We start from the raw sequence: 10,226 nt of genomic DNA on the forward strand, positions 1-10,226 counted from the left end.
AATGCTAGATTAAAGAGAGCAGTTTTCCCTCCAAAGTGATAGTTACTTAGTCTCTGATGTCCAAAGTAAAACAATAGATTTTCTCCAAACCTTGCTATTGTTTGTCAATAATACTGCTATGCTCCCAATCACCCAGGTTCCTAACCTAGCCATTTTTGTATTTCTCTTTTTCTCATCCTGTCCCCATTCAATCAATTATGAGTTTTTTGTTTGCTTGTCTTTTTTTTTTTTTTTTTTTAATTCTATCTGTACAACATTCCTTCATTCCTCCTCTTCAATCACAATGCCATAGTTCTAGTTCTTTGGGACTCACTTGGTCTACTGTAATAGCCTCTTCATTGTTAAATATGCTTTTTATGTTTTCTTTCCTCTATACAATTGCCAGATAGCTACCCTAACACATAGGTTTAGCCTTGTTCCTTTCTTGCTCAAAAACCTTCCATGGTTCCCTATATCACCCTTAGGATAAAGAACAGATTCCTCTGCCTGACATTTAGGAACGTGGACATTTAAAAATCTCCTTGATACATTCTGTACCACAGCTATATTTGTATCATGAATTCAGCATTCCATTTCCTGCCTATGTGCATTTTCACTCAGCTATTCACTGGTTATAGAATGTATTGTCTGTTTCCCCACCTTTCAGAAACCTTATTACCCTTTCAAGATCAACTTTCATCTACCCTTCCTTCCTTCCTTCCTTCCCTCCCTGTATTCTCAGAACCTAGCAAAATGCAAATTATCTGCACAAAATAAACTACTTAATAAATATTTGTTGAATTGTTACATTGAATTTAGTTGAATTATTATATATTTGCAGGGAGGAAGAAGATTATATAGAAACTCAGAAATAACCAAATATAATAGGAAACAGATGAGGTGTATCTTATATTCCTTATGTTCCTTCTAGTAAATATATACTCATCCCATTAGAAACTACATTTCTCACAAAGCTTTGGGCTCCAGGTCCCAGAAATTGGGGCTGATGACAGGAAGCTGGGACTTCAAATTCCTGTGGGACGCAGCTGGTGGATGTCATTTTAGGTAAGAGAGGGAAGCCAATTAATGTGGGAGAGATGACAAGAAGTCTAGGATATATTTGTATCCAATTATTGAGGAAATGTTTTTCTTGACTGCATATTTATCGCAAGGAATTTGTTTTTCTTTTTTTTCTCTCCAAATTGAATGGGACCTGTGGGGGAGAGAACAGAGATTTATGTTAAACGTTAAAAGTAGAGGAGTGTGTGTGTGTGTGTGTCTGTGTGTGTGTGTGTGAGAGTATGTGTATGTGAGTGCATGCATGTATATGTAGGGGGACTGCTACAGATGTGGAATGTTGTATGTACTTTCAGATGAGGCCACTTTATTATTAGGCTTACTTAACAATTTTACTTTGTTACAAAAAACCTTTCAGGGAGTGAAAATATTTATAATGTGTAATTTTCCACATCAATAAAACTTAAAACAAAGAAGAAGAATTCTGGAAGAAGAAGAAGAAGAAGAAGAAGAAGAAAGAAGAAGAAGAAGAAGAAGAAGAAGAAGAAGAAGAAGAAGAAGAAGAAGAAGAAGAAGAAGAAGAAGAAGAAGAAGAAGAAGAAGAAAAACAAAAGAAAATGGGAAGAAAAATACTAGGATCTGTAATTGACCAGAAATGAAATTATTATTTGGGTAGATAATTATCCACACTATGAGTACATGTCAAAAAAAATGAAGAATTTATCAATTGAATAAAGCCATTAAGTGAAACACTGTTTACTTTGGAGCTGCACTCCTTTTCCCTTTCTGTCATGACTGGCTATTGGCTTTTCATGGATGTTCTAGCCATGGGCCTCTGTGTGGCCATGATCATTTTATCTCTGCCAAGCCACAAAATCTCTTGTTTGCTCCTTTTAGACCCTTTGATCTAAGATGTCTTCTGGGTTTTTTTCCTCCACCTACATCTTTATAATAGCATCATGGTCAAAGTTGCCACCTAGCCAGCAGCTGACCTCTCTGACATTCTATGCAAGAAGCTTTATCTGGGACCAAATGTGGACTGACATTTCTTGATTGTCTTTTCCTGAAAAAAATAGTTTTTCTGAGTTCCATAGGCAGTCATTTTTCATATGGGAATTGGTGATATGGTGATGCCAGGACCCTTCCTATCCTTTGTGCTAACCATAAGAAACAGGAAAGAAGTGACTTCTGTGGGAAGCTGGGACTGGGGCATATCTTGGGCCAAATGAAGAAGGTTTCCTATTTTCCCTACACTCTCATTGGATCCTTTGTAGGTCTTATCAGTACAACAATAGTAGTGTCTCTGATCCATTGGACTGCTGAGCCTATCTTCCTCTGTATGGTGCCATTCACTTTTTTGCTACTTCTCACAATGACTTAAGAGGAGATCTGTGCCACATGTGGTCTCAATCTTTCTACTCTCAGGCTCATGGTTCCTGGAAGTATGATGGATTATCTAGGAAGTTACCAGACTGCTCTGTTCCTATTGTCTTGATCCCTTTCTGGTTTTGTTCCTTTCTGGAGTAATTCTGGCCCTTAAGGTCCTGGCCTGGGGTGCTAGTCTGATATGATTTTGCGTTGAAAAGAGGGTGAGGCTCTAGAGACCTCTTTGGTTTCTTCTGTACATGTGGAGTTGGAACCATTTGGTGAAATATTCATTTTCTCCCTTGTTTGTTTTTATGTACCTGCTCAACTGTCTTAGTGAGAATGGGAGGGACTAGATAATGACAAGGAGCCATCAGGAGCTATGGAAAGGACCTTTTTCAAGGAAGCTCCATATCATCTGGGACAGGGTTCCCATGGGGGACTGCCTTTCAGCAACATAAGATAGAAGTTCAAGAATATTTTCTGTGGTATAAAATGACTTATTGAACACTCACACATCATTGATCACATTTGAAGAACTTTAAATATCCTAATAGGTATGAATATATTGTTTAATTATGATGTCTGAAGTGGGCTATTGTGGATTGAAGTTAACCTTTTATATTTAGTCTCTTAAAGGAAGAGGACAGATCTGCTTTAGTCATTTGGAGACATCTAGTGAATTAAGTGCATGTCAGGTTCCTGAGAGTTGACCCGAATCTTGATGCTTGATTCAGTCTTTCATTCTTCACAGCTCCATCCAGGGGTCTGAAATCATAGAAGTTTCAGAGTCTCTTAGATTGAAAGAGGGTAGCTGTAGAAAAGGAAACATCATGGCTGAGTTGTGGGAGTGTTCAAATACCAATTTTCTGGATTGAGAATTCCTGAAATCTCAGGCTTATGAGGGAATGTTCTGAAGATGGAACATCTGGGCCTCAGTTTACTAATCCATGAGTTGAAGAAAAACCTAGAATTTGTACTCTCTTGCTATCCATATGATTCAGGGGGACTGGTTGATGGAAGAGAATTTGCTTTGTACTAATTCCAAATTTATTTTCCTTTCATTATGGGGAATGATGTGGCATGTAGGATGTTCAGGAAGGACAAGTACTGTAATGGGCTGAGGCTCAAGCTGACGCACTGAGGTCCCAAGCACGTGAGGCTAAATAGTAATTGGACCATACTCTATTAATATATAAGTTTGGAGAAAGAATGGCCCCCGCCCACTCTTTGTGCAAGTCCTGATGTGTTGTATAGGAAATGTCGATTTTGGTGGGTGGAGGCAGGGGAGTAGAAAAGGAAGGGGAAGGAGAGACTGCTGGCTGGTGTTTTGACACAGCTGCTCTTGTTGCCATTGCGATGGCCTTCAGCTCAGGTCTCTCTCTGCTAGCTGGCTTCCTGTCGCAGCTGCCCATATTGCTATCACAATCCTTCTTGCCCATATTGCTATCGCAATCTTTTTTCACCTCTTCACTTCAATAAAGATTGAAGATTTTTTCCCCTAACCTGAATTCCTGACTCCAGCTGATTTTAAATATGCAGTCATTACAACGTACCTCTGTGAGGACTTACCAAGCCCTTTTCAGGGTTGTTCATTCATCTTTGGTGTTCACTTTTCATCCAACTCTCATCTGTGGCTCCACAAAACCGTAGCATGCACAGTGGCCATACCCCAGTAAAACTAAATCAGCAGATAAGCTAAGTCAGGCTGAGGGTAACCAGCAAGCTTCAGACTAATGGACGAGTTAGGGGAATGTTAATTCTAAAAATGTGAAGGCTGTTCCTGGTGAATAGGAACTTGTTCCAATGGCCAAGAAGGCAGCAGAAGCAGGTGCTATGGAGGTCTTAGAGCTTGGTTAGACATCAAAGACTTCTAAGTCACCCAGTGCATCCTGGGATTGCTTTGCTAGTCATATTGACTTTTGTCTTTGCTACTGTACTTTAATGACTTTGGAAGAGAGAGTGAAGCTGATGACTTTTTGTGTAACTTTGTTTCACTCAAATCCAATTCATTGACAAGACAAGACATAAACCCATGATGATCACTGCTCTTTGAAAAGGTAGGATAAAGCTAGGGACCTATATTTGTCCCTGAGATCTTCAAAGGGAAATAAATACATTGTTACTAGTTCTAATTATCCCCTTTTTTTCCTATTTATTTTTCTTCATTGTTTATAGACTCCAGTTAGTTGTTTGTATTGCTTACATTTTTTATCGGATGAAATAAAGGTTGTCCTTTATCAAATATACATTATTATCTTCATTGCTTTCATAGAAATTAGGCCACTTTATTCACTTTTGTTGAGACTTAGGAGTGAAATTCCAAAGTTCCAAGGGAAACTAAGTAAAGGAAAAACAAGACATGGAGTGATATTCAGAACCTTTCACTTCTTGCCTCTAATGCCAGACAAGATTGAACCTAGGCAACATTAACCCAGAGCTTGTGGTATTGTCACAGATTATATAAACTCAAAATGAAAAATAGTTACTATTCTCAGGTGAAGCTTACATTCTATTAGGGAGATACAATATTTGCACAGATAAATGTAAGTTGAAGAGAGAGAGAGAGAGATCTAATAGCTAGTGGGATCATGAAAGGTTTCTCAAAGGAGGAATCAATTGATATGAATCTAGGAACATGTTTTGGATTTGGAGTAAAGAAGACATAGGGATTGGAATTGAACTATCTATTTGTCATCTTGATGTAGTAACTTATAAAAGGACCAATAGGGTAGAGTAGAGCAAGAAAAGAGTGGGATCGAGCAAGCTTTGGATCCGATACATACCTTACTATATCAACACCAACTCAATGAAATAATATAAACATTTTTATTTTCAAACTTTGAAGTTTATTTTAAAACTAAAGACATTTTCCCATGGTAGTTTTTGGAATTTAAGGATTTATTTTGGAATCCTAAATATTTCTATAAATTTCCATAGCTATCACCCTACAGGAGAATGTTCCTTTGGCAAAGAACTATTGAGAAATATTTATTTGTCTTCTTGTTTTTCTTTTGGGAAAGTGAACTTAAAAAAATGTATACATGGGCATGCAATTCATAAACATTAATAGCAATAGTAATTACCTACTAACAACAATAATTTATAATGTTTGAAAATTGAGCTAGTGAAGCTTAAAACAGCAATAGGTGTTTTGGGTCACCTTGTATTTAGAGAAAAAAAAATATTGTTCTGCATCTTCCTCCCCTTGAATTCAGTGTATGCATGTATGTGTGTGTGTGTGTGTGTGTGTGTGTGTGTGTATGTTGTGTATGTAGTTGCTTTTTTTTTAATGGGTATAATATAAAGAAAGCATCTGGCAATACTAACAATAGAACATGAAGAGGGAACATTGTTAGTATGTTGTTACTATAAAAGAAGCTTTTTTGGTGGGGTGATCTTTCCTTTGACAAATATTTTTATAAAAGCTAAAATGAGTGAGCAAAGTGGATTGCAAACATTACTTTTTATATAATCCCCACTGTCTTTAATCAAGGTTATCAATCAATGGGATATAGTCATGTGTGCATCTGATTTTTGAGAGCATTTTTACTGGCCTTTCTCCTGAGGTAATAGAATAGATAAGATCCTTAAAAACAGAGATTGTATTATTTTTTGGTATATTTATCACCTAATCCTAGCTCGGTGTCTAGCAAAATGGTAATGCTACTCCATAGTAGTACAGCATCCCCAGCCCAGCCTAAGCTCTTTGAATGTCTATAGTGGTGTAGTAGATCCAGAGTGTAGACCCCCTGAAAGTAAGTGTGGAGTCATTAGTGAGAGGAACAGGATGAGTGTAGTTATAGGGTCATTTAGAAAGTATGAAGAGAAAGATAGAGAATTTCTTAGAATAAAGTGTTATTTGCTTATAAAGCATTTGTTATAAGTGGGAAATGTAAATCAATGCTTAGTTTGAGTAGGAATTAATTAGATCATGGCTTCCCAAAATTCATTTTAACCCTTTGAGTACAAAGAAAAAAAAATTCTGAAGGAATTTGAATATAGAAATTGAGTACTAAGTCACATCATGCTTTACCAAGAGCCCAGAGGGTGTTTACATATTGGGTCCCAGTGTATTCCACACTCTAATCTTAATGCTTTAAGAGATTGTCAGAATGATTCTCAATGAAGTCCTACTCATACTTATTTCATGGTGGTGTGCAAGTAGTCCTGGGGTCAAGAGGTTAGAAAGGCAAAAATATAGTACAGGGGTACTTTTGGACATTTGTAGCTGAGATATACTAGAGTCTCTTCATGAAAAGGGGAGACCTAGATGCCCTGGGGAGAAAGTATCAACTTTTCTTCCATTGGATTGATAGACTAGTGCCTGGAACATAGCAGTCACTTGATAAATGTTTATTTAATGAATGAATGAATGAATTGATGAAGCTAATCAATAGGTATTTTCAGGTGAGAGAATATCCAATGAGTATCAGAGCAAGAAGAGAAGAGTAGTTAAAAATCCTTGCGAGTAGTACTGAGACAACTGTTTGGTGACTTTATTACAACAGTAAAGTAGATATTGTTTTCCCATGGCACATATTCAAGAAATAATAAAAAACCTTCCAAGACATTAAAACAGATGACTACTTCCTGCTTCTAGTCATTAATGTAAACAAAAGATATTGTTATGAGTATCTCTGTCAAACATTATGAAATCTTGAGCAAGAAACTGAAGAGCCTAGGAATATGGGTAATATTTTCCTCATTGCTTTCCATCAAAGGCAAGGGATGCAAAAGGGGGAAAAATATTTGGGGAAAGAACAGATAATTAAGGGGATGGCAAAGATGGTGGGTTGGAAAAAGATAGTTAAGATATTGCATAAGAATGGCAATTGGATTTCTATACCACAAATTGAAAATTGAAGAGTTGATCAAGAAGATGAAACCCATGAGTGGATTTGGAACTGTTTAATTCCTTAAAATTTAATAATAATGTGTTTTGGAAAGAGATGAAGTGGATCTAATAAGGGAAATTAGGGACTGGGCTTAAAGTTACACAGATATATAATAGAACTAGGATTTGAATCCATGCCACTAAATTTAAATCTATTGTTCTTTTATTATACAATGTTGGAGGGATATAATAGTTGTTTTAAAGTCCCTGATGCATGGTCATTTAAAAAAGAGATTAGATTTATTCTATGTGGCTCCAAAAGAAAGGAGTAATTTGGAAGGAATAGTGCTCAAAAACAATCATACTTAGCTATTTCAAGAACAATTTTCAACAATGATAAGCATTGCATTTACTTCTAGTTAACTCAGCTGAATGAAACTCTCTTGCCTGAGTTATTCATGATTCACTAGTCAAGCATCAAAATACCTCTGGAGTTCCTTGTGCTTGCTTTCTCAGATGATTAGTAGGTCAATCCTAGTCAAGATGCAGTAAGCAGGAGCTTCCTCAAAATGCTGTTATTGCAAGGAACTAATCAATAGTAGGATAAGCCTTTAGGGGTAGAGGGATCTTTCTGGATGAGAAGATAGCTAAAGCATAGTGATGTCAGTAAAAGAGCCTGGAGAGGAGTGGGGGAGTTTACATGTGTGATTAGATACTTTCTCTAAATGGTCTTTCTAAGACATATTTTGTCTTCTAGTTCTGGGATATCAAGGTTATTTTCTTAATTTCTTAATTGATGCTGTCCAGGTCCTTCCCACTCCCTGCCCCCCCACCCCTCTTTTTTTTTTTTTAAATCATGATTTTTAAGTAGTCCAATAAATTCTTAAATTATCTGGCCTGGATTTATTTTCCAGGTCAGTGGTAAAAATCTTGCAGAAATTTTTTTTTTTTTTTTTTTTTTTTTTGCTGAGACAATTGGGGTTAAGTGACTTGCCCAGGGTCACACAGCTAGACAGTATCTGAGACCATAGAAAATATTTTTGATAAAGATCCTACACATTCAAAATATGTAGGGAATTGATCTGACCCAGGGACCTAGGATCTATGGTACACTTGAACTCAGGAGGTTACATCCAAGATTAGAGATATCCATTTGCTCTTCAATCACCTTGGCTCAGATGAAAAAACACAAAGGAGAATTACAGAATTATAGAATTTGAGAGACATCTAGTCCAACCCATACATGAAAGAGTTATTATTATAACTTACTATAGTGATCAAATAACATATTCTTGAAGTTCTTCCAGAAGAAACTGAAACCTCAGGACACTAATTGGTAAGCATGGCTCTACTGGAATGAATAAAAGAATTGATAGGGATATTTTCCCTTTATATTAAGAGATAGGCAATCTCTGAGGACATCTCAGCCTTTATACTACTTTTTCTCCCAACATATGTAGTATTCACATATATCTCATAAATATTTGAACGTTCTGATGGAGAAACAGTACCAACCTGTCAAATGGAGATTCAATATATTTTTTAAGACTTTCAGGAGTAGGGTCTAAAATGAAAATGGTTGTCTGGAATGGATGCAATTAAGTCAGCTCTATGATGTATCTAGTCATATTCATTTTATACAATAATCACATTTTACCTCAGGATTCTTTTATGGTATGCCCTTCATAATTTGACTACAAATTACTTTTTCAGTCTTCCTGTGTCTTACTTCTAATGACTTAGTCTAAATTCCAATCACATTACCTTCCTGCTTTCCCTCACATATGACATTCTTTTTCCAAATCTGTGCTTTGGCATAGCCTGCCAGGAATAAGTTGCCTTCTCTCTCTAGTTTCCCTAGAAGAAGAGAGTTTCTAGGAGAGTTTCTTTTCCCTAGAATTCCTAGTTTCCTTCAAATCTCAAGTCTAGAGTAACCTTCTCTAGAGGCTTTTCTGATCCTTGTCTTATACTCAACTATGTTACGTCTCCCAAATTATCTTGTATTTTTCCTACTTCTCATATATTTATACATACATGCATGCTCTCTCTTCTCAACAGAATATGAACTTTCTTCCCCTTCTTCCAGCAGAATATGAACTTTTGAAAGACAGGGATTGTTTCATTTTTGTCTGCACTCTTAATGGCTAGCATAGTATGTAACCCCATATTAGTTGCTTAATAAATGATGTGGATAGATAAGCCCTTTGAATTGTATTTGGAAATAATTGATTTATTTTGTAGCTATATCTGGTGCTACACTCTTATATTTGTTGCAAAACCTTGTTTTAACCTAAAAGCTCCTAGACAGGGTTACAAACTTTGTAATGTAGTAAGTGTTTTATAAATATTTGTTCAATTAAATTGAATTAAAGTATTAGCTAGATGAGTTTCTTTAGATGGAAACAAAATAATAACTGGGAAGCAAAATATTGTTCAGGATAGGTATAGCATAGCATAATATGGCAGGATGATATGGCTTGTTTTATGATAGTTTTAGCCTGGTCATATGACCATTTAAGTAGGGCTGATGGGACTGAAACAATGAGAAGGAAGCCATCTGAGACAATGAGAAGGAAGCCTCAGATTCAGCTTCTGTGAGGACAACACTGAGAGAAAAGGCATGATGAGGTCTGGATTGACAGAAGAGGCCCTGCTTAGGAAGCAAAGCAAGTAGGGAGTAAAGGGTGAGTTATTGACTCCAGAAGAAGACTTGGTTCCTCGGACCCTAAGGCCTTTAGGGAAGTTATGAAAGGAGGACAAAAGAGTTGATTAAAAAAGGGAAATTCTATATTGCTTGGGAAGTTCTGAGGCTTTAGGCAGGGAGAAAAAAAGAAAGGTTCCCAGGGAGTTTTACTGGGATAGAGCCTTCCTCATGGCTAAACTGGCTCACATAAAATTTTATTCATTTATAGGAGAAAGGACACAAGTTCTGAAGTTAGAGGATATAGAGTTAAATATTTTCTTTGACATTTACCACTAACATGGGTAAGCCTTTTTACCTCTTTCAATCCTAGTGTTTGGATTAGAT

At 36.5% G+C, this 10,226-nt stretch overlaps 1 pseudogene; it reads left to right on the plus strand.

Moving 5' to 3' along the window:
* The first annotated feature begins 1,684 nt into the window (after window positions 1-1,684).
* LOC127561534 (signal peptide peptidase-like 3) lies at window positions 1,685-2,523 on the plus strand (annotated as a pseudogene).
* The last annotated feature ends 7,703 nt before the right edge of the window (window positions 2,524-10,226 follow it).

This window comes from Antechinus flavipes, chromosome 4 (genome assembly GCF_016432865.1).
Source record: "Antechinus flavipes isolate AdamAnt ecotype Samford, QLD, Australia chromosome 4, AdamAnt_v2, whole genome shotgun sequence".
NCBI lineage: Eukaryota > Metazoa > Chordata > Mammalia > Dasyuromorphia > Dasyuridae > Antechinus > Antechinus flavipes.